This window comes from Pholcus phalangioides, unplaced genomic scaffold (assembly GCF_987345545.1).
Source record: "Pholcus phalangioides strain wild (caught in Gottingen) unplaced genomic scaffold, Ppha-v1.0 ptg000039l_1, whole genome shotgun sequence".
Taxonomy (NCBI): domain Eukaryota; kingdom Metazoa; phylum Arthropoda; class Arachnida; order Araneae; family Pholcidae; genus Pholcus; species Pholcus phalangioides.
This window is the reverse complement of record NW_028301625.1, coordinates 29136069-29146214: the sequence shown is the minus strand read 5'-3', so window position 1 is coordinate 29146214 and position 10146 is coordinate 29136069.

Below are 10146 nucleotides of genomic sequence, written 5' to 3'. Positions count from 1 at the left end.
AGATACTATACATACAATAAATAAATATGCCTATTTCATAATCAGCATTCTTCTATATTTTATTTAAAAAATTATAGACATGTAAAAATGCACATCATAAATAATCAAGTGTAATTTATTGCATAAATACAGAATGTGATGGAACTATGCAAAAATTTGTGCAAAAGATAGATGAAAATGCTGTTTGAATTTTGGTGAAAGTTGAAAAGCAGCATCAGACATTTTCCTTCAAAATTTGCAATAAAAATTATTTCTAAAAAAAACTGAATAAAAAAACTTTTATGTTTATAATGATTATAATATAGTTCAAGTTTCCTCCTACAGTGGCACTCCTTTAGCTTCATAACAATTTTTTAATTTTTAATAGAACTCGTTAGCCAAATGTTTCAACACTTTATCATTTTATATATCTTCAGATTTAAAATAAATAAGACCCAAAAAAATTCTAAATAGACAGTGTCTGTCTTCAAGCTATGATTCTCTGTTCTTCCATTTAGATACTAAATTATATATATTTTGGTTTAAGGTTTGGCTCATTACATAAAAGTTTCACTTGGAAAAAAATTGGAGTGAAAATAAAACATTAAAGAAACCTCAAGTACTTCATTTGGTTTTTTTTTGTATACCGGTGTGCAGCTCCCACCCTTGGAAGAGTCACACTAGTAGAGCTCTCTCAAGAGTATCATGGGGTCCCTACCTGCTTGCAGTTTAGGTACTCATTATCAAAAATCATAGTAGCAGATCTCATGATCATGTGGCCCTCCTATGCACCTGAGGCCCCAGTGTCGTACACAGGGTGGGCCCATGCATTAAGTCCTGCACACTTATGTGTCAGTAAGTTAGCATAGTTTAAGTAGTTTTGTTCTCCAATTCTACCACAAATAGCAGGAAAATTTCTTCTGAATGAAAACCTAAAGATATGTTTCTTGTCATAAAAAATAAATAAATAAATAAAGTAGTGAAAAAATAATCACATTATGAGGAGAAAGGGGCACATGCTCATCTCTGCATAAGCCCTTGAATATAGCTAATTGGACTGGAAGTTACACTTCAACCCCAGTGAAGTCCCTCACGTGCCAAAACACATCAAATACTTAAATGTTTTCTCGTCCACTCCAAAATTTCAATATTCAAACATCTGTTTTTTATTTTTTTTTTTATTATGTTTATTATTGTTATTATTATTTTTATTATTGTTATTATTATTTTTATTATTGTTGTTATTTTTATTATTGTTTTTTATTATTTAGCTATGTTTTCTCGTCCACTCCAAAATTTCAATGTTCAAACATCTGTTTTTTATTACTAGTAAGAAATCATGTTTTTCCAATAACTTTGGTTCCACGAACCCAGGTGAGTTATAATAGAGTAACTTCACTAAATCCTTCACAGCGCATCCCACTTTTTCCTCCCAAAATGACACCCAAATGAACTTAATTTATTTTGCTTTTAGTAAATATCTGCATATACCAGTGAAAATTTTAACATTAAGATTTAAAAATTAAAACACAGATTATTTAGCTGCCATAAATGCAATACTGTAAAAAATATTGAGGCATTTAAAAATTCTACATACATAAAACAGTGGTACTTTGACTTACAAGCTTAATTCATTTCTGAAAATTACTCATTTATGAAAATTTTGTGTATCTGAAATCCAACTTCATATAAAATAATATAGGAATCCCATAAATTTTGTGCATACCCCAAAATATTTGCATAGTACTGTACAGTAGGGTTTCTGCTACAATTCCCGCCCGCCTGTTCTCCGGAATTTTTAGCGATTTCCCGTTCCTGAAATCCTGAGAAAAATTCCCGGGTAAGCAAGAAAATTACTGTTGTGACACATTAATACTGAAAATGAAATATAAGATTTAAAAAAATCAAAAGGAATATTTGTTTAAAATTTAATTAATTTTCTTTACCTATAGCATAGCATTGCTGGGAAAAGAGATATGGGGGCTGGAGAAAGAATAGATAAAAAAAACCAAGGAAGGGGCTTCCAGTTGTTTAACTGTACCAGCAACCCTGACCTATGATGAAATCCTATACTGCTTTGGGGAGTGGGAACACGAAAGATGAAGGAAGGAGATAATATCTGAAAAAGGATGTGATGTTACCATTCCCGGGCCTGTTGTGATTTCTAAGTGTGTCAATAGCTATCCCTATTATTCTATGTGTGGGGTCTGTCCATTTCTGAAAAAGACTGAAGCTCTCTGCTATTCTAAAGTTAAACATGCATAATACCTAATATATTTTCCTCACTCATCAGCACCACTTAGTTTATGGCCATACTTAAGGGCCCCTTTTTCATGAAGAATAATTGCGTAATACCCACCAATACTTTCTTGCCTTTCCTCTCTCTAAAACCTCTTAATACTTAAGAACTTATCCTTTTCATCTAACCACCTGCAAGTAACTGAAAGAGGAAGTTTTATGGTTTTACGATGACCATTTTGGTGCATATATTTTCCCCTTCCTTGGGAAAGTTTTCATTCACAATTGACCCGATTTTTTAAGCAATACTACAGGAAAATAAAAGAGTGATTGTGGGTTCAGGGATTGTCTTTTTTTACTTTCAAGTGGGATGACCACTGACCATGATCCCCCTTTTAAAAAAAAACTGATGTACAAGGGGGGGAAATCACTTTATGCAGCTGATGCTACAAATCTCAAATGTTTAGATGCAGTTTAAAACACAGAATTCTTGAATGTTTATCTCAGTAATGATTAAGATTGATGTGTAAGCATGTGATCAGCATAATTGGAATGAAGCCAACTTAATGCTGCATATGCAAGTTGGAATTCAAACTATACAAAAGGTAAGGCATTCTTTTTTTTCCTTTGCTAACTGTAGGAAAATGAGAGAAAATTAAATTTCATGCCGCGTAAATTTAATTTAATCTGCAACAAGAAAAACAGTAAATTGTATAAGTTTTTCGGATCCTGGCCAAACAGAATGGAATTTAGGACCTGGGCCTCCACCAGGAGAGTCGAGCACACAAGCACGAGTGCCAGTTCACCCTTCAACACAAAGATTTGTACACCTTCTACATTTAACTGTATGGATCATTAATATTATAATAATTAGAGCCCAAGTTTAGGCACTAAAAATGGTCGAAATAGGCAGGCAAAAAAGCACTTAAAATACCTAAAGTAATCACTAAAAAAAGATATTTATAATTTTTGGAAGGAAGGAAATATAACTAAAAAGTATAAAAAGGTATTAAGGGTCCAAAAACTAGCTGAAAAATGAATTAAAGCACATAATCCATCTACCATTTTAATTATGGTTTATAATAACTGCATTATTATCCAAATTAAATTAATTTCAAGCCCAAAATAAAGTATTTGAGGTCCTCAGGTCAAATTCAGGCTCACCATTACCAGACCTGGAGCCAGAAAAGAAAATGCTCTGTGAGGTACCTTTGAGTTGCAAATAATTCTTTTTTATTTGATGTATTATTTGGAACAATCACTATCATTGATAAATAGTTACCTTGTTCTATTGTTGTAAAAAAAAATTACTTTTTTTTTATATTCCCTCATACGTATGCAGGACTCCTCCAAGAATGGGGCCCTGTGTGGCCACATTTGTCTTATACCCCTGAGGGTGACTCTGGTCAATTTAATCAAATACCAAAAAATACAAAAAAAAATTAATAAATTTTTTATAAGCTATGGTTGTTTGCAGTTGCATTTATGGTGTAAAAAAATCAAAACAACATGGGCCCCAGAGCCCTGTCTTCTTCTACCTCTCCTTGCTTGAGTCATGACATCAACTGATGACCTCTTTGGACACTCATCGGTCAACTATACACATACAATGCTGTTCAATGCCTGAGCGAGACATATAACGTGAAGCATATGGAGAAACAAATTTCTAATTTTCCTCTGCTTTTCTAAAAGTGGGCTGCATTCATCTGAAACAAAATTATTCATGTCTAGCATCATCCTGTCAAAGAAAAGTTAATGCATGGCAACAACAAGTTTCTTATCTCTCAGATCATGTATTAATGGGACTGGGAGGACTTTCTGATGATAATTGATACTGAGAGTTGGGAAAAATTTTTAAAAAGCATTTCTTTTGTCTTCAATGCTCAAAATATCCACGTTTGCATATTATGGCCTCTGAAATGCACCAATAAACTAAAAACTATGTAAAAATAAACATTTATGGAAGAAAAAGTTTAAAATACATTTTTTCAGAAAAGCTTGAAAATAGGCAAAAATAGACAGTTAAGGCATTTATCATGCACTTCCGGGCTCTAATAATAATATAAATATAATGATAATGTATTATTAATCAATTATAAAATTTGGGATTCGTGTCATGAAAACACTGTGTAATTGATGTTGTGTGATGGATAAATGAAATATTCTAAGTTTAAAAAGTGTAGAGTAAGCGAGGTCGAAAAAAGTCGTATAAATGGGGTTCCCGTGTAAATAAGTGATTATGGGAATTCTCTGCAAATTCGATTTCCCGTTCTCGATGGCTTCAAAATGTTTGGACTTTGGAAACCCTACTATGCAGTGTATTCTAATATGCAGAATAAATATTTTTTACTTACAAGACAAATATAGTAATCAGTACAGTCGGCAATAATGATAATATCAACTTGTTCAGAATGACTGGGCTTTTCTATGTTGAATAAGGTTTTCATTATTTGTTTTCATGCGTGTTAGCAAAACATTTGCTTGTAAATTGAAGCTTACAATTTTCTGCTCATATCTGGATTGCTTGCAAGCCAAGGCATCAATGTATATAACAATGTATAATATACATGACCCAATGAAAATCAAATCAGTTTAGATCCCTTTGCTGAAAAATGTGAGTCTCAATATATTCATGCCCACCTTAGCATAAAGCTAGAACAAATTTAATGCTCAATCACACATTAAAACATGAAGAACATTATATGAAAATACAATTTTAATACAGTTGAGTTTATGAGACAATCACAATTATCCATTATATAAGTGTATGACAGATTAAGATTTCTCAAACATATATGTCACTAAGATAAGAAATGAAACTGTATAACTAACTGAACTAATGTCAGTTACAAATTTAAGAAGCAATTATACATCTGCAACTGAATAGCAGGAGAGGGTTGTTGTGAGTGTGAGTTTTTTTTTTAAAGAATCGAAATTTCAAACGAAATTTCAATAAAAATTTCAAAACAGTTATAAAGTATAATAACTGGATACAATGGGAGAAAGAATATATCCTCTACAGATCTAACTGCATACAAACAATGACCTACCTAACACATAAATAAAATTATAAAAATGTATGAAATATGACATACACACATGTACCAGAATCTCACCCTTAACAATAGCAGCAGAATTTACCATATTGCGAGGTCTGACGAGTTCAAGAATAATACATTCCTAAATCTAATAAATTTCACATCACATACATACATAAATATTTATGTAACATTATTGCTACAAACTTATAACTACAACTATATTTCAACCATATTAAATTTCTCTCAACAAGTGATTGAACGTCATTCTCACAGAATTACATCACATAAATACACATCCATAGTTTATTTAAATGCCAAGAAAGTTAATCCAGAAGAGGAAAATATGAAAAATAACATCAAAAGGTTTCAAATTATGTCATAACATAATAAAAATGCATTAAGAACATGAGGGAAAAACATCCAAGATTGAAATAGATCTGAGAATGAAATATTACTATAAGTGAATAAGGCCACTTTTTTCACATATATTTGAGGGCCTGGCATATTAATTTGAAAACTATGATTCCGAACTTTTAAATTTTAGGAATGCACTATGTTTTCAGAATTTCATCGTGAAAGAACATTCAGTATAAAATCACACCAAATATATAAATATTTACATACACTTGAACAATTTCAATATCAGAAAAAGGCCACCAAGTTATAGAATCAATAGGGAGATCTAATTTGAAGACATATCTGATTTCTATCAACTTGACTATTCAACAACTCACAAAAAATTTCAGACTAATTTAACTATCAGTCAAAAAAGTTTCAGATTACAAATATCAACAACACCAGCTGACAATTGATACAGAATTAACACACAGCTAAATTTCTAAAAAGATAAAATTTTTGGACAACCAACACCATTATAAAGATCAAAAACTTGTAATTCCTAAATTCAAATCTTAAATTTCTCACTTATAAAAATTTATTAAATTCGATGCAGTGTATCATATGATCTGCAAGCTAGTATGAATAATTTATAAATCTGCTGTAATTTTTTGTATAGTATTGTACTTGACTACTATCTTTGTTTTTCGTTGTACCTGCTAAATAACACCAGTGATGTGAAAAACAATACCTTTGTTCAGTAAAGCATTTATTTCTACTAAACGTTTATGAAAAATACAAAAAAGATACTTATTTACATGACATTTTGCTGGAGAATTCATAATAAATTATAGCATAAAACAATGGCACTTAAAAGCATCTATCACTATCCAAGTCTCTCAGATCTAATATTATTTTAAGACCAGCAAATGTGGATATGTTTTTTAAATACCACTAATACGTTAATTTAGTTCCCTTCCTTACAGAATTTCTATAACTTTTCATAATATGTTTATAAACGCATGAAATACTTTAAAAAATCATTAAATTTAAGAAATATATGAAATAAGATATATAAAATAAGTTAGTTAACTGAAATAAGTTATGCATGTATATAAGTTATGCATGAACAAATAAATAAATATACAAACAGCAGCTGATTAAAGGATAAATAAAAATCTGATAAAACGTCTCATAAAAGGCTATTTAAATTATTTTTCCCCATAAGGAGTTTAGTCATTCAATCATATGTTTTCCAATGATACTCTATTATTATTATATAAAAATTTAAAACTGCATAAAGATTGCTATGAAATGCACTCAAACTTTACTGTCTACACTCAATCTTTCAGGGTTTTCAATATTCTACAGGAAACTATTAACACAAGTGTTTCAATCAAAATGTCTAATAATATAGAAAAGTAACTAGTGAATGCAAATAATCAATATTTGTATATGTGATTCATTTTCCCTATTTTTTGAAACCAAGCACATCTAAAGCAAAATTGTGTCTAATAAAAAATTGTGTTCATGTATGAATTTTCAAACTTTGTTTTTTGTGATTCTTAATGAGGAAAAACTCACAGAAAAATACTATTTCTGATTTCACATTTGACATTATCATAATAAAATTATCTTAAATTTATTACAGTATTGTGAAAGAGGGGATTTACCTAAGAAATAAAATCATGTTAGTACTGTGAAATTTTGTTTCAAATACATTTTTTTTTATTTTATGTTGATATTTCAAATTGAGTAGGGTTTCATGATTCCAAATGCTTTAAGATGTTTTTCAGTAACCGTTGTACAAGACATCCTATATTTGTTTCATCATACCCTATTTTTGTCCACTCAACAAGCAACATAACTAGTCAATCTTTGGAATTATAGATGAAATTATCTTAATCTATGGAATGAATGAGAGTATCAAATGAAATGCTAAAAAATACCACCATTAGCATGCTCATATACTTAAAAGTGTTACTTCATTTTATCAAAGACTTTCCCAAGTTGTTCAATACTATGCGGAATGTTTGATTCCAATATTGACAAGTCAAGTCCAATTTGACTTCCAACATGCTTCGCAGGAAGGAATCTTGATAGAAAAGTTAGATCAGCAATTCATCAATCATGATTGACCAGTAGATCATGAAACGAATTTGTAATGATTTTTCTTTAGAAATCTTCACAAAAAATTATTCATGAAAGCATGAATCACACAGTGCAGTTGTACTTAAAAAGCTACTTATAATCTCGGTTGCTGATCCATGGATTAAACAAATTTGGTGACAATAGTCCCTTCAAAATGACTGTCTTTGCCACGAACTATTGCAGTAATAAAAGGAAACTCATCTGAAATTGAACTTGTGACTATAGAACATCTTCATAATCAAACAAAAAACAATGGCTATATCAACAATGGCTGTTTTTTAGCAGTTCATTTCATACCATAATTCTCTCTCATTCGACACAAATCAAAATTAGTCAACCAACTATTGGGAAAAAAACTCTTCAATAATTTTTCAAAAGACAAGTTTATGTCAAATGATTTACTATATAACAGTGATGCCAAAAACCAATAACAATGTATACAGGGTGCATAGCTGAGTCCTTTTGCCATAAACTACTGGTGAACTGTCGATCCTAAAGGCATATTTCCAATTGGAAAAAGAACCCAAATAATGTGTAGACCTCAGATACGTCATTCATATTGCAAGGGGTTGTATAGTTACTGAAATAAAAAAATAATAATAATTTTTCATACAGACACCCTACCTTAAAAAACAAATCAGAAAGTTGTTGCCCTGTCTCTTTTGAGCCCAACAAAAAAATGACACGTTTCCAAGTTTAGTATTCATTGAGATATTTGAATTCAAAATCAGAGAAAATGTGGAAAAGAACTGCATAAATGAGGGAAAAGAGTATTGTCAGTTAGTTCATGCCATTCTTTGATTTTTTTTAATTCAAATATTTTAGCAAATATTGCACTTGGAAACGTGTCATTTTTTTGTTGGGCTCAGGAGAAATATGGCAACAACTTTCTGATTGTTTTTTAGGTCAGGGTGCCCATATAAAAAGATCATTTTTTTATTTCAATAACTATACAACCCCTTACAATATGAATGGCGTATCTGAGGACTACACTTTATTTTGATACTTTTTCTAATTGGAAGTGAGCCTCTAGGATCAATGGTTCACCAGTAATTTGCAGAAAGGGGACTTGGCTATGCACCCTGTATAAAATGTTTAAATTAAATGGTTTTTCTTTCAGTATAAAACATGACTTCATTGAAAGATTATTCTTTTGCAGCACAAATATAATTGCATTTATCTTCCATTCAAAAATTTAAATATGTGGTGGCTATGATAATGTTCGTGGATGAGTTCTGAATATACAAGTGTCATGCAAGAGAAATTAAATTGCAATGCCTTATTTATACACAACTGTGAATTAAACAGGGATGCATAATTTGTACACAAGTTTGAAGCTAATTATTTCAAATATGATATAGTAAATTTGACTTTCAAATTTAAAAGTCTGTGAAGTTCTTTTTTTTTTACACCTAAACTTTAGGCACTTTATTCTCAAGAAGGCAGGACAATTGCAAAGATAGCAAAAAATGCTCACATATCTCTCAAAAGTTTGAGCTCAAAAATTCATTGTTTGTTATGGTGAATTTTTATCAGACAAATTCCATACAATTTTCATGACATTTCTGTATTTATATTATGTTTAGATGTATTGGAAAATGGAAACATGTTGGATTATAAATTTTTGGCAAGCTTATGCATTTGTACAAAAAAATACTAGATTCAATTTTTTGGCAATAAATTATGAAGATATCGCTGAGACTCTCATAGTCCCAGAGCAATACCACATATAGCCTAAGGATATAACTCAGACCGCCTCTTAAAAAGTCACTTATCATCAATCGCTTCAGTTGTTATACAGGCTTATTACTGCAGTTGCGATTGATTCAAGAAATAGGTAGCAAAAGATACTAAATTCATACCACACACTTTTAGACCAGGTGCCCCCACCCACTCAACATAGCAAATCAGGTTTTCTAGTTATGTAGACTGTGAAAAACGATGAAAGTAAACTCTCTCAACGCGATAGTCCTGTCATCCTCCCAGGGCCATAACAGAAAATGTATATTTAAGCATTCATAACCGTATTAACATGACTTGGCTGTATCAAATTGCTGTGATTTCTTTCTATACATTAACATAAAATTATGCAGGCATGCATATATAGCAAAAATATGCAACAAAAAATTATTTATAAAGCAAACAAGGTTTGATAACCTATTTGAAAGTTTGTAACACTTTTGATGTGAGTTTCAGACACAATGGTGGAAGTATTTTAGTTCACTTTTTGGTACACCACTAGTGCTTTACTATATTGCAACTCTACATGTAGAAACCCTTATAAATAATTACTTCTGCTGGCCAAATAGAATCAGAGAAATGGGGGGGGGGGGAGTTCATCTACAAAGCCATCTAGAGTTGTTAAATATCTGGAAGGTTTTAATACTTTGTGTTCAATATT